Source organism: Convolutriloba macropyga, chromosome 6 (assembly GCF_964194025.1).
Source record: "Convolutriloba macropyga chromosome 6, txConMacr16.3, whole genome shotgun sequence".
Lineage (NCBI taxonomy): Eukaryota > Metazoa > Xenacoelomorpha > Acoela > Convolutidae > Convolutriloba > Convolutriloba macropyga.
Window position 1 is genome coordinate 26,079,968 of NC_134473.1, and position 19,997 is coordinate 26,099,964.

A 19,997-nucleotide genomic window follows, 5' to 3' on the forward strand; every position below is an offset into this window, starting at 1 on the left:
AACCTGCACAAAGAACAAGAAAGTTTAAACCACTGAGCAATTTTTCACAGGGATTTTTCAAAAAGAAATAATTCGCTTCCCTAGCAGATAGATATACAGAGGACTTTCTTAGAAATTATTATTTGCCTTTTCAAACAGGGGAATTTTTCAGGAAAAAAGCAATATATTTTTGGTGATACTAGTGCCAGGAAAGAGAGGTACTATTTCCAACAAGTAGCAAACTAATTTATCCTGAAAAGTGTATCATAGCGATATATTGACAGCACCCGCCAACTCCCCACCTACCATGACCCCGCCTTCCTCCCCCTTAAATTAATCTATATGTTTAATCTAAATGTTAATTCGCATGAAGTTTCATTTTCGAAATACGACACGTGCGCACGGGGTATGTGCAGTTATTCTGCCACTAATGGGTGGGTGTTTTTGTTTCGGGATTTCCAACCCCCTTTTTCATTGTACCGTACTACTTTACCTGTTTTAGCAGGTATTTAAGTGTTGATGGTTCGTTCCAACAGGCACTGATAACTTTTCATAAAAAAGATTTTTTCAGAAAAAAATGATATTTTATCAAACCAACTGGCGTCATCTAAGCTCTCGAAACTTTATGTACTCAAAATTGTAGCGATTGTGTCGTCTACTTTTCAAGCTCAAAGTATATAACTTTTCCATCTTAGTTGTGATCAGATTTCATGCAATGAAAACTAATTTACAACGTAAATTTTTTATTATTTATGATTTTTGTGTTTTAAAACATATCGTATAAGATCTGACAAAAATTATGCCGTGTAAGACTTCATTTAATATTTCACATAAACTTACCCAATCAATCCATCATCTGATGAAACTAAAAATTATCAAAAATTTTTTTATATCCGGCACCAAAAAATTTGTGAACGGAAAGGGTTTGTTAATCCCGCAGTATTTTCTGTTTACCGTACCAAACCAGCACATCTGTTTACCGTACCAAATTTTTTCCATCAGCTAGTGAGGAGAAGTTAGGAAAAAATGTTGTTTTCTGTCAGCTGTCTTTTATGCCAAATGACTTTGCGGTTAAAATTTGAAACCATTGGGTCGCAACTTGATCATGCACTCGTGCATTAAACGTTCCTTCGTTGGCGTTAAATGTTTTCTTTCCGCTTCTGCTTTTCACCAATATTTGCAATTTTTCATGACATTTAATGACTGTATCACGCAGCAGCTGATTTCTGATTGAAGTTGTTCGGTATCTAGATAGGACTCAAATTTAACTAATTCAGTTGTCAGTTTTAGTTCATTTCCTGCTGAAAAGAATTTACAAAAAGAATTTCAGAATATTGACACATTTAAAATTTTATTATCACTAGACCAGCAATCATTATGAGCATTTTATTGGCTAAGTTGTTTTACAGAAATAACACCTTCTGAAAAGTTGCAACACAGGCGCGAATTAACGAGAACTGAAAGGGCAGAATTAATGAGACAGGAAAAAAAGAAAACATTGCTAATTCCTTTGAGTATGAAATATAAAATACAGAATATAGTTTAAAGGCAATGTAGTGTTAAGAAGTATAAATGAAATAAACATCACATATTGGAAAAAGTTTAAAATTGTATTAAATTCACAATGTGTTAAAAGATTGACAAATTAAGAGAGATGAATTGAGAAAAACATGAAAAAAATGCTAATTCTACAATTAACATTTTCAAGAGAAGAGAAAAGTTTAAAAAATGCTAATCCTCCAAATAACATTTCTTAGAAGAATAAATGACGACCTAAAACTAAGTCAAATTAAGATTGAACTTGAAAGATTTGAGATTAGAATTCATTTCAGAAAATGTTGGGTCTTTTAGAAACTTATTCCAGCAATGATTTTTTATTGTAATTTTTGAGAGCCCGCTTTTTAGGGAAATTCAGCCTCAAGGTGAGAGGTAAATCGTTATACCAGTCGATTGCTTTTTTTGAAAAACAGTTATGCATTATATTTGTTTTTTGGTTTGCTCCAAATGACAGCTTGTTTGTACGGTCATTCAGTTTAGCACTTAGGGTGGCTAACTTGAGTTCATCGAAAGCTGGTAGATCTGCTTTTAGAAGCTTTATAAAATATTTAATAACCCGATACTTTATGGGGTATTCTACTGGTAAGATTTTGGTACAGGAATATAGGGTTATGGACTCAGCTCTTTTTCCTTCCGCCTTCCTAGTCAATTTTTAGAATAAATTGTGACGCTTAACTAACTGATGCTATGCTACGCTTGTAATCAGCTGCAATGTTTTATCTCACTTTTAATCGGGTTACCTCGCCTCTAATTGTTCTTCTAACCATGAAGCCACGACATGCATAAGTAGTGATTCATACAGCTTTTATGAGAACAAAATTTTGAGGGTCTTGGTCTTTCCCATATTACACCCCCGACCCTTTTCATTGTACTGTCAAATACTTAAGATAATTGGGAGAATTGGTGCTGGGGGATAGGGCTATAGTTACATGACCACTAAGCTGGGGCGGAGGGAGGGACTGTAACGGGAAATATTTGAATCTTGTTAACGGATTCCCGAAGTGGACGGAGGTGGGGAAGTTGGGAAGTGCGGGGGGAGGGATTTGTAAGAAATAGTTCGAAGGGTTCTAGCTGAATAGGCACCGCAACCAGACAGTCCAGCAGAGCAGCAGACATAAACACAAATGCTCCAATGACCAATTTTCCAGGAATTAATCAATAGGAAAGAAGTTAATAATACGATGGTCAGACTTAAGGCGTCATTAACTCTGTTTGTTTATTGGCCTCCTCTTCAACACAAAAACAGTCAAGTGTGAGTCCAATTTTCAGGGAAGAATATTCCCTAGCTTTTGTTTATTTACCCTCTAGCAACCATCCTTTAGCCAAATAAATCTTCAACAGACACTAATAATTACGTTTGGCATCTCTGATAAACAAATTTATTTTTCCCGTATTGCATTTTCTAAATCTTTTATTCCTCTTCACTCGGCTTTTCACATAACGTCTATTTTCTGTCTATTTTTCAGATTTTTTTTGCATATTTGCAATCTGTCAATGCCTAAAACTTCTTTTCTTCGAGCAACCCTAATCGAGACCAGATGGGCATTGTGCAAGATCTTGTAAGATTCTCGCAAAAAGGTGGTGATCTTTGCTAGATTCGTGCAAGAGGGACGGTTATCTTGTAAGACTCTAGCAAAAATAAAGACATTGGAAAAATCTTTGAAGATAACCATTCGTTTTAAGGGCAGATTTAACACTGAATTTAATGACAATTAGCTCATCAAATGAGCAAACAGTTCTAATTTGCATAATCGTTGCCAATTCCATTGTAAATTCTGGGATCCTTAAAATATTGACAAAGTTTATGTTACCCTAACAAGTTTTGTTTCTGTTTGTCGACATCTTTAGCTTTGCAATTTTTGCAAATTTTGCAATTTCATTATCTGGGTCTTTCACAAAGTTTTTCAGAGTTTATTTATTCAATTTATTCATCACCATAGTCTGAAATATTTTCTCGCTAATTTGAACTATTTTACCACATCGTTATCTTTCTGCAAATTTATGCATCATATGTTGGCCCAATTCTGACTAATTTATTTAAATTTTCTCTCGCAATTTATTGTAGATATATTACGCATTTTGCTACGATGGTATACTGAGCATTTTATGCAACATATTCTTATCAGGATTGCTGCCCTGGAATTTAATCTTATTTTCGCAGCGTGAATGTCTGAAAGGTAAGTCCTACTCATGACAATAAACTAAACAGAAAATGATAATTCAGTTCTTCAGGCTATGACCGGAGTACAGTTCAATTCCTTCTATTCAAGCATTATGCCAATCTATCTTTTAAATGAATAAGTCTCCAATTAATTCCCAATTTATCGAATAATTCGATGCGTGATCACAGGTATCGCGCATCGAACCATTGATTATCTTTGATCAATATCGCAAAATTGTTAATTTTGCTCTCAGTGGTGTATCAAATTTATAAGGGGGAGAAGGCGGGCCCTCGAAGGTTACCCTATTTTGGTAAAGATACTTAATTGATATTGAGGCAGAAGGATGCGAAAATTGCCTGCATTTGACAGTCAAGCGATGAGCAAAATTATTCAATAATAAAAGTATCAAAATGGTGAAGGAATTGATTTATTTAGGCGTCAACAACGCTGTATCAAGATAGGAAGCTAAAGACGCAAGGATGCTCGGTAATGTGCGTGCGTACATAATGATTAGACCGCATCTTATCATATTTTTGCTCGAAAAAAAAACAGGAGATGAACTTGCGGTGTAACAGAAAGATTATTTCATGATCTGCATGCCAATTAGCACCAGAGTAGAAAACAATAACAAATTATTTTGAGCAGCTGTGAATTATTCATTTTATGGTGATTTTTATAAAATCCAAAGTATTTGAATTGTACTGAGGCCCTGTTTTTTTTCTGATCTGTTAACAATTTGTCATGTCAATGTTGTCAATTTTTGACGCTCATGCCAATAGAAAGCCAAACAAAATACAAGGTCAAGTAATGCAGAATTAGTAAAGCCAGCAAAAAATTGAGTAATTTTGCAGCATGAAGATTATCAAACTGTCAGTAAAGTGGGGTTAGAATTCTGTGTTTAAAACATTTTCAGGTAGATTATTTTTCAAGTTTTGCAATTTTTACTGTCTTTGCTGTCTTTTCTGGTCACTTTTCATGGAAGCCACTAAATTGATACATTTTTTCTAACATGAAATTGCTGCAACTGTTTGAATCCCTTAATGAGCAGCTAAAGGAATTTTTTACGTTATAACTGTGTTTTAACATAATAGATCTTTTTTAAAGTTTTAGCCGTAAATTTTGAATAGATCATTTTTCCAGTGTGCTTTCTTTGATCTCACTAATGAGAAGTCTTATTGGTTTTATGATGGGGAATTAAAAAGCGTATCTAATGTCTTCAGTTGATAATTTACAGTTTCTATAACTTTCAAAACATTGACGTTTTGACGTCTGCACGTACTTGTCGTTTTCTTATCTTATCACTTAGACCCGTTAATGACAAATGCATCTGATCTTTTAAGTAAAGAGGCATAGTGAATTTCAGTTAATAATGTAAGTTGACAGCTAATGATGTTTTTATTTTGAAATCATTTGTTTTCTAACAAAGCTGATGGTTTTTTTTAATTATGCTCATCTTGGCGGTTTTTGTTTCCTCGTCACCTAATTTCAGTAACGACAAACTACAAGAGCTTCAAGCTTTCCGATGGAACAAAAAAGAATCAAGGAAATATTTTTAGAGCATGTTTTTTTTAATGTTTTCACCATTTGCATTCACTAAATTACCAATGCGTATTTGAGTTTTGCACGTATTTTTTTTGTTTTCCTTGTCTATCACTTGATATCAGTAATAGAAGGATATCATTGGTTTACTTAGTGTTGCATTATAAAATTTCATCAACCTGTTCAAAAATTTTGAGTTGATAATTTACAAATTTTACAAGTTTATCTCTAATTAATTTTTTATAGCATTGATTTTTTGGTCTGCCCGTTTTTGTTTGGTTATATTATCCCTCTATAGACAGACCCCAACAAATGTTTTAGGAAGGATACAACAATTTGTAAAACCTTTTTAAGTTATTATCTAATGGTTTTTTCCACGTTCAAGTTAATTGTTATTGTTGCCCTATCGCATATTTTCCTTAAAGACAGGATAGGCTATTGGATGCAGCGACATGAGACAAACTAACATTGCTTTCAGCCTCTATTCATTGGTTTCAAAAACCAATCCAAATGTTTACTAAAACTTTTTTTGGACTTTTTATTTTGATAACCCTATAAATTGGGATTATGTTGGGATTATAAAACTAACCTAACAATCAACACCATGGGATTTTTTGTTGAACAGAGAAGACTGAAACAAGTTTGGCTGATTAAGTAAAGTTGCAGGGCAGTAAATTGGAGCAAATATAATTTTTTGAAAATTTGAGGAAAAGGTTTTCATTGCAGATTGATTAGGCCGGCATTTTTAGGGATACCTCTTGCAAATTTCTAACATGAGTGTTTTGATCGACCAAAATTGGCTAAAAAGAAAACAGTTGAGGTTACAATTCATCATAAGTTAGGCCAGAACACTAACTAAATCTGATGCATTTATACATCAAGCCTCCAAATTAAGGACACAACCGCACAAAATTATTTAATTCAAAAAAAATTTTCTAGCTCTCCAGCGGAAATAATAAGAACATCAGTCCATATAGAATTTAATTTTTCGATGTCTTGCAAGAAAAAAATCCAGAATTTTATTGGTAACAATGGCAACAATGGTAACAAACACTGTTGCCATTTTAAAAAGCCTAAATTTGCAAGATAAAGTTGCATAACTTGGCAATAGGAAGCATTGTCTCTCAATGTTTTTCCGCATAAATTGCTCTACAAAAAATTATTATTTTGAGATCTTGCAATATACCATACCTTTATATTGCAAGTAGGCAATTTGTAATCCTAATTCGATTAAGATTGCAAGTAGGCAATTTGTAATCCTAATTTGATTAAGAAGGCCTTCTCTGGCTGATTAATTGAGTGAAAAAAAAATAAAAAGATGAAGGAATTGAAACCACTATCAGAAGATTGACGAAATTGTACGAAATAGAATCATCAAATAAAAACGGAATGACAAATTTCAGGTCAAAATCAGGTCTTTTGCTGCATTGAAATGCTGACAATTACGAACTGCATTCTTTCAATTTTTTTTTTGAGTTTTTGCTGAGAAGTAAGAAGAAACAGAGTTCGATAAATTGACGGCAAAAATTTTGCATAACGGCATAGTCTTTGTGTTTAAATGCAAGTAGTCGATTCAAATCAGGTATAGCATTTAGTCATTGAATTGAAGAAGTTTTGTAGGCGTAAATTTGTTGCAACACATTTTGTTTATCAATTTAGTTCCAAATATATGCTCGATATACTCAGCAACTAATTCCTACATGTTTTCTTCACTAATTGATAAAATAATAGATTATTTCAACCAAATACATTAGAGCCCGATCTTGAGTAAATTTATAAGATTCTTATAGCGACAATTCCCATCTTCGAGGAACCTAAAAGATAATCTTTTATCGTGCAAGTGCTAGTTAGTAATCTTGCAAGAAAAACGCTTTCCTGACAAGATAATGCATAATATTTTTGTACTAAATTACTCTCACAATGTCGTATAAAATAGTTTTAGACAGTGGTGCCTACTGGGCGTCTGGCCGTTCCTACTAAAACAGAATAAACCTTTAATTGTCTTTGATAAACTTTTTAATAAACTAAACATCTTGGGCGCAAGGGGCGTGACAATCTAAAAACAATCTGATGGTTGATTGAAAATTCTTCGAAGAATATTACGGCACGATGATGAGCAACGATCAGTACTGTAAAAAGTATGTGCTCCTTGCGCTTTTTAAACGACAATAAGATAATTAAAGTGTGTGCTTATTCTTTCTCCTATTCGGAATAAGGTTTCATGTGCTCAATGCTTGATTTTTTTCAAGTATGATGAGTTAAGGCTACCCCGTCTTACGACGGACATCTTTATATTTTCGATTTAAAAATCTAAGCCAAAGCGTACAATTTCTCTGACTCTGATTTCTATTCCTTGTAGGTTCCTTCTACTTCAAAGTACCGCGAACGAATCAGTCTTTCTCATGTCCATCTGATACACAAATTCAATTCCTTAAATGTCTGCTTCTGCGTGGCTCCGTTTCAATTTTTTCCGACTATATTGAAATTTTTGTTGAACTATTTTTCACTCTTGAGACTGTAATTGAAGAAATTTTCAATTTGAAGACAATTGTTACGTACTTCAATTCTATTTTTTAACATGCTCCATGTGTTCATTTACAGTGATAGACAGACTTCGGTCGGTGGCAAAAAGCAACAGAAACAAACTTTAAACTTTAATTGATTGAATGTGTGCTATTTTAATTTGATGTTCAAAGTTTATTGGATTTTAATTATCTCTAGTTTTCTGACATCAGTAGCATTGATGTATTTCGCCGCTCTACATATTTTTGAGTTCTGGGTGATCAATATCTATTTGGAACTGTAATATCTTCTTGATGAATGATTTTGTTTGTTTTAGCATTTTTTCATTCTAATTCCTTTTAAGACAAATCCTTTATTTATTGTATATTGACTCTGTCCTTTTTATACAAATTTTTGCAATTTTCTTTATCCCAACTACAGAAAGTTTGATTTCAATAGTCTGATTAAACAAGGAGGCTCGTTAATGTGTGTTCGCACATGATGTTCCCACCGAGCTCATCTACATTTATGACTTAATTGTCAACCAAATGAAGAGATAACAAAATAGATGCTTGAATTTTAAAAAAATCGTTGCACAACCTAACTAATAATTGAATTACAAAATGCCATGCCTCATTAAGGCGCCAACGAGAAAAACCAACAAAATAAGCAAAAAACAAAAACTTCACGGCTAAAACTCGATATCTAAACTTGAAAGCACCTGATAACAACGTCAAAATGCAATCAGATAAAACCTGAACAACACATATTTACTTTTTCCCAACTATACAACAGATGGAAATTTTCCTTTATGAGACTTGGTAACAAGTCGACAAAGAGAGCGGATAATGAGGCGAAATTCAAAGATTTATCAACATTTTTAAACAAAGAAATTAGCTTTTAACGAAACAATCCTTGGTAAATTTACTGAAAAGTCATTACGAAACCCAGAGGACCTGTTTTTGGTTAGACTTAGCCAAAGAAACGGACTAAAGATGCAGAAAAACTCAAAAAATTACACACGATTTGTTAGAAGAAAAGTTATTGATACCATTAAAATAATTAGCTATTATCTGAATAGTGCATTTTTATTGTAGTAGAAAGCAAGGGGGCCTGTGAAAACTGGGAATGACTATGTCTTAAAATTCTTTTTGACTGATCGTGGGATTTGACTGATCGAAAAGTACGCTCAATAATATTCCTAAGCATTGGACACGAGGGACAGAAAATGTACGTTTGGAGATTTCCACATACAGGCGTTGACACACTATCAACTAAGGAGTTATGGGAACAACTCGAGACTAAATTCATATGAATATGAAAAATTACTTATGATCGATTCCTTTTATTGACAAGAAATCAAAAAAAGAAAAAACCGTCGAAAAACTCCAACTCGCTCTTCGTGAAATAGCTGAACATGGTAATCTGGTAGGAATAGAAGATGAACTCATTCGTGATATTTTTATAGCAAAAATGTACGATCAAGAATCGCAGAAGGAATTACTGAAAAAGACACTTGATTACAAAAAAGAAAAAGAAAAAGCAATAGCAATTGAAACGGGTAATCAGAACCAAGCAGCAAGAGGAGCTGAAAGGCAGTCAATGATCTCAATCGTGGGAGGGTCAGAACCAAATTTGTAACAATTATTTAAGAGGATGAGGCAAAAAAAAGTAGAAACGACAGATATACCGGACAAGGAAACGAATGCAGAAACTGTGGACAAACTTGGAACCAAAATCATAGAATAAACTGCCCCGCTTCGGGACAAACGTGTCCGAAATGTACCGGACGAAATCACTATGCGCGGGTATGAAGATCACAAAATAACAACTCGAAACAATCGAAGTCAGTTAATTATGTTCAAGAATCGGACGTACTGAGCAACGAAGAAGGAGAAGTTAATTGTGTACAAATGGACAGTGGAATCGATCCGTCGGACGACGTTTCCAGTGAGGGTTACCAGGAATATATCAAATATGGTATCAGACTATTCCGACTCAGCAACGAAGAAATTCAAGGAACCTAAGTAATTAGTAACATAGTTTGGAAACAAAGCGCATGACGTAATGGTTGACACAGGAATTGTGGAGAGTCTGGTCACAAAGAAAATGGCCAGGGAAATAGAAGAAACAGATGGAAACGCTTGGTGAAGCCACACAACAAATAGAACACAACTACGAAGTTACAACAACAGTCCGATCCAAAATTTAGGCCTTCTTTATTGTGAGGTTGAATCAAATGGATGGAATGGTGGTCGAGTAGATTTAACTGTTGTTCCAAAAAATCACAGAGCCTTGATTGGTCGGGATGTATTCGAAAGCCTGGGACTAACATTGAGCCAAGCAATTCCGACAAAAGTAACGGTAAGCAATTTTTGTCAACCGATTTCAATAGTTGTACACACAAAAAAGCAATCGCTCAACGATTCCACGGACAAGTAACACGTGAAAGAAGGTCTAAGAATCAAATAGTAAAAACAAAATTCAAAAAAAAAATTCAACCCGACACATCAGAGAGGAAAAATATTTCCAATAAATTTGCCAGAGGATGTCGCAAAAGAAATTGAAAGATTAATTAATGAACAATACATTGAGAAATTCGATCAATGTAGTGATCAATTTTTTTCTCCGGTAGTGATAACGGTCAAAAGGGATAAATCGATAAAATTAGCGTTGGACTCAAATTTTATTAATAAGGCAGTGCACAAAAACAAGTATCAAATGCCGAATTTTGATTGCTTTATGGACTCAATATCACAGCAAATCTTGAGCCCAAGCACAAAATTGCATGGTTTTCAACGTTAGACCCACAATACGCATACAGTGAGATTCCATTACAACAAATACAGCAAAACATTGCAACTTTAAAATTGTCGGAGGAGATACTACTGGCACTTATAGGTTTTCTAACAGGTTTCTACGAAAAAACTGATATTCCAGCAGAGTTTCAAAAAGCATTAGATACAATTCAAATCGGTACCACGAATACGTACTGTTTTCTAGACGACATAATAATTGTTTCAAAAGGCGCAATACAAAAATACACATGAAGTTAGTTTACAGCTGCCTAGAAGAACTTGAAAAAGAAAACTTAGTTATGTTAAAAAAACACAAACAGGCATTCAGCCAACAGTTACAAAGACCGAGGCAATCGACACACTAAGTCATCCGAAGACATACAAGCAATTGAAATCGTTCCTGGGGAGTGTCCATCACATTACAAAATTTGTACCAAACCTAGCACAATTATGTCATAATTTTGGGGTAAAGTGAAAGAAGCAAAGCAATTCACTTGGACGGATACGCATCAACACTCGTTTGATAAAATAAATTGATCATAAAAAAAGTCACAGAGAATACACATTACAATCCAAATTTGAATACAAGAGTCAAATGCGACGAATCTAGAGAAGGTCTCAGGGCTGCTCTAGAATAAGAAACAGCCGAGGGAGGGGGAAACTGTTTCATTCGCATCAAGATTTCTACATAAAGCAGAAGCTAACTACGATATTAATGAATTAAAACTTTTAGGAGTTGTCTGGAGTATCTAACATTTTAAAAATTGTCTGTATGGAAAATTGTTACGGTCATCACTGATCATCGAGCATTACTTTCCATTTTAAACGACAGATGTAAAAAAGCCATCAAAGCCGATTGACCCGATGGACAGACAGCCTGTAACCTTCTACTTTCATAATAGAATATTTAGCTGGAAAAAAGATATGTAGATTATTTTTCTAGAAACCCATGGAACCAAGCAAAACCTATCTCTAAATGAGATGAAGAGTTTGTGGTAGCCCAAATTGAAACCATACGGAAAACATTATACATATACTTGAAACTAAATACTACTAGAAAAAAAGAGGCCGGCCAAGAAAGTACAATTGTACTACAAGCACAGACTTTCAAAGTGCTAATCCGCGTGGAAGGCCAAAAAAGAAGGTTTCAAAAAACAAAGCATTTACATCAACTAAACAACAATCGTCAAACAATTCCAAATATAATATACAGTCGCGGAAGGAATACATTAAAGCAACTAAGCAATCTGAAGACCAGTCGTCTAACAAGTACATTAAAGACAAATATTCGCCGAACGATTGCAACAGCGGTCACAACAAAGGTCCCAAGCAAATTAAACTACCGGACGAACGCAACAAAGCAATACAATTGTCGAACGAAGAACGAAAACAACAAAGTCAAACAATCGCCGAACGATTGCATTAACAAAAATTCCAAACACCTCCGTCCATTTATAGCCGAAAAGTGTGAACAAGTTCCACCTTCACACACATATAACTTGCATTATCAAAAATTACTGCAAACGCGCAAAAATTGCTAGCGCAGTGGAAATAGCGCAACAAGTAATTCGAACTCCCTTTTGTCAAATTTTAGTGATAGAATACAGTCTCACACATTTCCAGATTCCAGACATTCTTACGATCCAATCATGAATCGAGATAATATTTCGAACACAAAAGTTCCACCGTCGAGTCGAAATTCCCCCTCGAAATTAGATCTTTTAAAATTCATACCCACAGATTTCAGTCAACACAATACAGATACTAATTTTACTGATAAAGATAAACATATCAAAATTTTATTCAATGCAAATTTTCTTGCAGCACTTACAATTCGTGACACAGTCCTCCTCGAAGTACGTGACTGCATTAGATTGAACGACGAACAGAGATGTAAAGCATTATCAAAACAGATACACGCACGTTGGCAAAATTTGAGGATCCAGAATGAATGTGTCTTGATTGACAATGAAGTCGCCATTCCTAACGTAATCAGGGAAGCAAAAATAGACTATTCCATTCAAACCACCCAGGAAGCTGGGATGACGGAACTTGCACAACAAGTGTGGTGGCCCTTTTGCAATTGGGAGATCCTGAACAAAGTCAAGACGTGCAAAGCAAGCGTGCACTGAGTTTGTTAAGAACGTAAAATCTGTTAAAGGAAAAAACGAGTGAGAGCCAGTTAAAAATTGTTGTGAACCAAATGAAGAAATACAACTAGACTTTGGCGGACCTATTTATGACGGACAAAACAAGGAAATATACTTCTTAGAGTGTATCGATCGTTATTCAAAGCATCCGACGATTGAAGTAATCAAAAACCCGAATGCCGTAAATGTCGAACGATTTCTCATAAAATACTTTAGAACACATGGGGTACTAAGGTCTATCAGACTTGATCAAGCGAGATGCCTAAAGGGCATGACGGTAAAAGACCTCTGTGATAACAATAACATAAAATTAATCTAGGCACCGTATATTGATCACGAACCAATAAGTTTCGTTGAACGATTGATCCAAACGATCAAATAACGATTAGGATGTATTAAATTGGACAAGAAGAAAAGCTACTTTAATGTGAAAGAGTCGATAAATCAGGCAGTTGGACAACTCCGAAATTGCAAGCAGAAAATAATTCAAATTAGTCAATTTGAGGCAAATCATGGTAGAAAATTGATTACTGCCCTCAATAATTTGATAAGTAGTCCATCCCATAAAAGTCTATCGTGGCAAAAAGTTAAAAAACACTGTTTATATCTGGATACACTTGGACATTAAGAACTGATCAGCAATGAGGCCTGGTACGACGAGGAGCTTCTCAGTGACAATGAAGTCCAGACGAAAAAGGAGGAAATTGTTGAGAAGACGAAGGCACGAGAAGAGGTAGAAAAAGATTATTTCATCAAGCCCAACAAGGAGCAATCCCGGTAAACCCCGACAGCTGGAGATTGAATATTCTGCGACGAGTTAATCCAGTAAAACGAGCAAGAAGAACTTACAGGTGATTTATGAATCCCTCCCAGAGGGCGCCGCTATCTTCAACTTAAGTGGAACAACGATTACGATGAAAACTCTTGGTCAACAGGACACGGTCATCAGCAAATTAGTCGTTGCCATCAAAGGCAATAAGAGAGAGAGAAAAAAGCAAAGGCAGCAATCGACTACGACTGAACTTCTTGAGGAACAAAAAAGAACTTGTCAAGCGAGTATAAGATCACAAAAATGAGATTGTTGAGAAAATGACAGGTGAGAAACTCATCAGAACGAAGCAAACTACAGCTCAGAACAAAGATCCAGCTAAGGCAAACTTTGCAAAAGTGGCAAGATTTTGGATTCCTGAAATGAAATCAGCGATAGTCTCTCGCAAGAAAAGCAAAGTCCCCTGAACAAAACGCAAGCCTCATTCTTCGGATATATCTCTGAGTGACCATGATTTGGTTTCACTTACTTGCAGCGTATTTTCAATATTTGAAAAAGTCGGGACAACCCGGAAAATTCTTAGTGTCGTAAAGTATGGGGAACAGAGTTGCGACTCCGAACAAGGACAAGAGTCAACCCCAATCAAGGAAGGTCTTCGTTCTATTCTTCCAATCGATGAAAGTGCTATTGATCAATCTGAGAATGGGAACGATGCTCAGACTACACTGGCAAACAATGATAGCACAACGGAACATTTAGCTTCAACAATTGGAATTAATGAGACGACTGAGTCATTTATTGCACAGTTTGGACAGAAGTCTACGCCTGATCTAGAAGTGATAGCCCAAGTACTTAGCCCAAACCAATTTTGAATACATACAAACTTGAATAAAATTTTTTTATAATTACTTTTGAATAATTTTGAAAATAATACTTAATTCCAAATTCAATATTGTGGGGGAAATGTGGTATACCTGAGGTATAAATATCACAACTTCATTCGTTTTACGATTACATGTCCTGTACATTCAATAGTTATCGAGTATTGTTAAAGAAGCTAAGTTAATCTTCTAATGTATTGTTATATATAAATATATAAATATATATATATATATATATATATATATATGAATATATATATTATATATATATATATATATATATATATGAATATATATATATATATATATATATATATATATATATATATATATATATATATATATATATAAATGATCATTGTTGTACAAGGTCGGGCTCCTTTCAAAATTTTACATTTTCTATATGTTAAAAGGTCGAACAACTGAATAACTAGCAGAGCGCACTCTGCCAAATGGAGAACTAAAATTCACTTGTTGTTCTCATTTCTCTTCTCATTCGTAGAACGAATACAGATTTACCTTAATGGTACAGAAGAACTCAAGCGTTACATCACAGAAACCATTAGCTTTTCTTTGAAAAATCAATCTTTGATCCCTTGAAAATCTTTGCTAAGCCAATGGGAGCTACCATTAGCAAGATAATCCGATAAGATTTAAAAAGGAACCAGCAATACGAAAATATCCAAAAGTTTTTAATGGTTTTTTGAACTCTTTTTTGCATTGGATATACCCATTAGATGATGAAATCGCTAACTAGATTAACTTTGGCTACTATAGGAAGGAGGGGGGTCCTATCATCACTGGCCTTGACTTACAGTTCACCAAATTAAGATTACGTTTGGTTGATGTTAAAATATTTTTTCGGAAATTTATTTTAAAGTAATCATAGTCATTAGCTGTCCAATCAAAGCGCTAATGGGTTAGCTAAATGCTCATTACAGAATATATTGGACTTTTGGTCGATGAGTCTATGCCATGGGACTCCAAAAAATTAGTAAAACCTCAAAAATAAAATCAAAATTTCAATTAAAATTAAGAAAAGTCAGAGTCGAAGCCAAAAACAATATGAGCAATTCCTTGCAAAACGATTTTTTTGTTTACTGGGCTTCGTTTAACTGTAAATGATGTTTGTCATTGACTAATCGCTAGGTTACACTAAAGTTCTCTTTAAAAAATCACAAGCAGAATTCAAATTTTTTTTATTGTTAACTTCCCTATGAGACTAGAACTGGTCTTTTTATCGCCTTTAGTCTACAGGAAGAAAAAAAATGATTCTTTTTGTGGCGTGAAAAGAAACTTAGAACTACTATTTTTTATAGAAAATATCTTAATTTGTGAACACTCTAAACGTGAACAAATTCATGCAAAGTGTCCCTTGTTCACAAACTTCAATCCTCTTTAACTCCTCGAAAATAACGAAATTTTAAAAAATCTTTTTATTTTTGCATTCTACGCTGGAGGAGCTTTTTGATGATACCACTCACATTTCTCTACGATCAATCTATCGCTCGGCCAAAATTGTCTGAAGAAAAAAAAACCCATTTGAGTATATAGTTCCTCCCCCCACAAGTGTGGTCGGAAAAATTATTATGAAGTCTTATGTAGAAAAAAAAATCAAAATAGTAAATATTAGGTATTCTGAGTAAAGTCCATCATCTTTATGGTTTCAAGTTTTTTCGTAAATTTTAAATAAAATCTTGAGTTTAGTGTTTGTTATTCTTTATAGTCTAATGATAGAGTCTAAACTCCCAAAGGTAATGTTTGGTATCTCAGGAAATTTTAAAAGAAATATCATATGGTTTCAATTGATACCAATTGGTTTTTGCTAATATATCTCCATAGTTATCCAAAACTCATCATTTATCTGTCTGCTTAAACGAGCGGCAAGAGCAAGATTGGTTTTGGTCCAATTGAGGAAGGAATCTACATTTCAATAATTATTCGGATTTTAATGGGGCCTTCTTTTCAAAAAAAAATTTTTGCTTCTTGGTTCTTTTTATTGTTACTTATAGACCAGAATCATTTCAAGTCAAAACTCAATTAATGACAAATTAATACGTCTAGTGATAGAATATCTTAATGGTAGACAATCCCAGTGACATGAGGTCCTGGTGAAAGAAGATCCTAGTGGTAGAAAATCATTGTTGTGTCAGGTTGTGGAGGTATTGGAAGAACATCCGAGTGGTAGATGATCCTAGTCATAGAAGATCCTAGTGATAGGAGATGCTACTAAAAGGCGATTCTAGCGGTAGAAAGTCCTAGTGATAGGATATACTAGTGATATATATGTTTTTAGTGATTGAAGATCCTTGCGATAGAAGGTGCTAGTGATAAGAGATCCTACTGAGAGAAGATCCTGTGCTAAAAATCCCAGTTGTTGAACATTCTAGTGGTAGAATATCCTGGTCATAATAGAATTGAATTGAATTCACGCAGTAGATGGAAAGTGTTATCTGTTACTTTTCCATCCTCTGCTATGTAATAATGTTAACTGCAACTGAGTTATATTTAAATCGCCAATTGCTGCAACTCGCTTAAAGATATTTCACGTCCGCTTATTCGGTATGAAGTGCATGGAAGTGCATGGTAGTGCATTAGGTATTGAAGGAGTTATTATCTACGATAACTGCTTAGTAACAGTGAAAATTTAAAGTTTTCTTGAGAAAAATATATCATTTCATGACGGTGATGTGGTGATTTTTGGTAAGATAATTTGTCTCATAATTTGTCGTTGATCTTGTATATATCCACATCTTTCGCCGCATTTTCCCATAAAATAGTGCAAAATATATGCTGTGGAAGATACTATTTGGCAGTGGTCTTGAATAATTTTGAGACGTTTCCTGAACCAAGGAAATAATTATATGCAAACCATTTGAAGTTTGCGTTTCCTTCCTCTGCCATCTTCTGATAATTGCAACTGGGAAATTTTTTGCCTAGCCAATGCTTGATTTAAGATATTTCATGTTAAATAGCTGTTTGAAGTGACGTCATTAGATTTCATGCATTAGTGATCCAGCACATGCAAATTCTTTGATTCTGTGTTTGTTAAACCTGGTCCTCAATTTTAAATGAATGTGAAGATTTTAAAACAGAAAATGTTATGTTCATCAGTTTACTTAATAATGTTATATTAAATTAATTATTGTTGAAAAATTGACTGCGTCCGCGTTTTTTTAGATAATTAAGTTTTCATACATTTTCCGACTTAATTGTTTTTCTTTCCCATAAGACTTCAAATGAGGATAAAAGCTATTAAAAGGCAAACAATGTCTTTTCTACTTAATTGGATGTATTCTTAAAAGAAGCCATACGCTCACGTATCGTAATAAACAGACTTTGTTCAGCAAAGATAAAGACAGAAGCTCCAGAAGTTCAATCGAATGCGTTTTTCATCTTAAAAAAAATTATTGTCTTCAATTATAATTAGTTTTCTGACCATTTTATTATTGATCTTTTTGTCGCTCAAACGTATTTAAAAAGTATCTACATTATTTGGTGCAACATTCGTTGCACCAAATGGGTGTTCGTTGACTTGATTGAACTCTTACTGCTCTTTTTGATAAATAATTTTGTTTATTTTTGTGTTTTTATTTATTCCTATTTATCGTTTTTATACAAATCTTTCCTTTTCATCAATATCCAGCTATTCGCTCGAAGCCTTTTCATAATAGACAAGAAGTCCGTTTTATTTTACTCTCGAATCTTTCTTTGTGATCTTGCCAATATTCACATGGACACCCGTGCAAATTGGTATATCTTGATATTTTCCTGGCATGTAACATGGCAAGATTTTAACCGCATGTTTTAGTCAAGCTCTTTCATGCAGGTGTATCAAGTTTCACTTAACTGAGATCGAAAATATTTACATGAAAACTACCACAACACTAATTGAATTTCGTCAGTCAAGTTGAAGATTGGCAAACTCTAATGTCAAACTTGGACAATTTTGAATGCTTGTAGCTATATCCTTAATTCTTCATGTAATTACATGCATAACAAGTTCATGTGATCATAATATTTATCCATTTCCAGACCTAAGCTTGCCAGTTTTTGCCAGTTTTTATGGCAGTTAATGAATAATATAGTGCAGGGAGTGTTTTATTACGCCAATTTTGACCCTACGATATCTTTTCTGTCCAAAATTGTGCAAAAATATATCATTGGAAAACTGTCAAACAGTAGGATTAGTTGTCTAGTCTACAGTTATAACTAAATAACTAGAGGGCATAAAGTGGGCTAAGTTTACGTTCTTCGATATTGTACTAAAGGGATACTAATGGGGTTTGTTTAAATCATGGGTGTGATAAACTCATTATCCAAAGGCCGGCAACGTGAAACAGTTTTGTGTTACGTTCAACAACTTTTTTTACTGGAAGGAAACTGAACTGTGAATTTCAAATCTAGAGAGTTCTTTGGAAAATTTCATACTAAAACTTTTTTACTCAATAATATCTTCATATGCCGTAAATCTGCTGTACAACTGTCACCGTACCTTGTTAATCTTACAAGAAATGCTAAAATTGTAATTGAACTTTGAACAACAAAGACACAAAGAATACCTTTTTCGGACCTACCTATCTATCATGGAATTCTCGATCCTAAAACACAAACCCATGCATTGAAAACGAATAAAAAAAAACAGACAAAATTCAATTTAGGTAAGAATTTGGTGAATCGAACATCAGCATGAAAAAATTATTTTCCTCGAAATTGTTTTCAGTATAATCAACAATAAGAGCAGCGAAGAGCCAAACAAAACTCGTGGAAGAACCAGAGCATGTGCTGGTATTGTTTGTTTTTATTTTTTTTTTATTTTTTGCAATGATTAGGAAGAAAAATTTGCTTCTAATATTTCGGAATTTAAATTTCACAGAATAAATTCTGTTAAGTACACATAGAAGAAAAACTGACCAACAAATAAATTTACAGCAACTCGCATCTTAATATAAGGTAATTAATCAGTATAATTTCTTAAAACCTGTGAGATACAAGAACTCATTTACAAAAATTTTTACTAAACTACGAAATGCTATACAATTTTGAGATTCAAGAATCAAATTGAACCAAGAGCTGTTTATATTAAATTTGAGTTAGAACAAATTGTACAGAAAAAACAAATTTAAGCTAACAATGAAAATAGTTTAAAGCAGTGATTAGGTATCTTCAAAATTACTCATAACAGTATATTCAAACAATTTGACTGTAATAGAATTTTTGCGCCAATGGCCCGTTCTCAAGTTTCTTGCTCAATTTAGCTTAATGACGAATCAAAACGTAAAATCGTCAACATAATTTACATAAGTAACAATAAATTTGAAATCAAAAACCAAATCCAATTTTAGGAACATCTTTCGTGTATGATATTGAGGTTTTTACAAAGTTCTGACTATGCACTTATTGTAAAAAAATAATACGATCTCAAAATTGATGGCAAAATTTTTATTCTCTCTGTACTCAAAAGATTTTCAATCATTTCGATGACTTCTGCGTCGTACCTAATAAGTTTTTTTAAATCCCGCCTCACACTGGCTTCAAATGAAACGCAACGATACAGAATTTTACCTAAAGTTATTTTGTATTTGATTATAATCATACTTTTGTTTCGGCAGTTTTGAGTTGATGTTTATTGAAAATATTAAACATTGCCCTCTCAAATT

At 33.8% G+C, this 19,997-nt stretch overlaps 1 protein-coding gene across 5 annotated transcripts in view; it reads left to right on the plus strand.

The window, feature by feature from the left end:
- LOC142341596 (alpha-1B adrenergic receptor-like) overlaps positions 1-19,997 on the plus strand; it is a 213,196-nt gene that overhangs the window by 24,144 nt on the left and 169,055 nt on the right. For 3 of the 5 annotated variants that reach the window (XM_075392672.1, XM_075392673.1, XM_075392676.1), the window contains exon 1: positions 17,748-18,090. The exons of 1 other annotated variant lie outside the window; for it this stretch is intronic. The gene's annotated coding sequence lies outside the window, so the exon portion shown is untranslated. Of the gene's footprint in view, positions 1-3,217; positions 3,714-17,747; positions 18,091-19,997 lie in introns of those variants that run through there. One more of the 5 variants, XM_075392670.1, reaches the window with a different exon arrangement.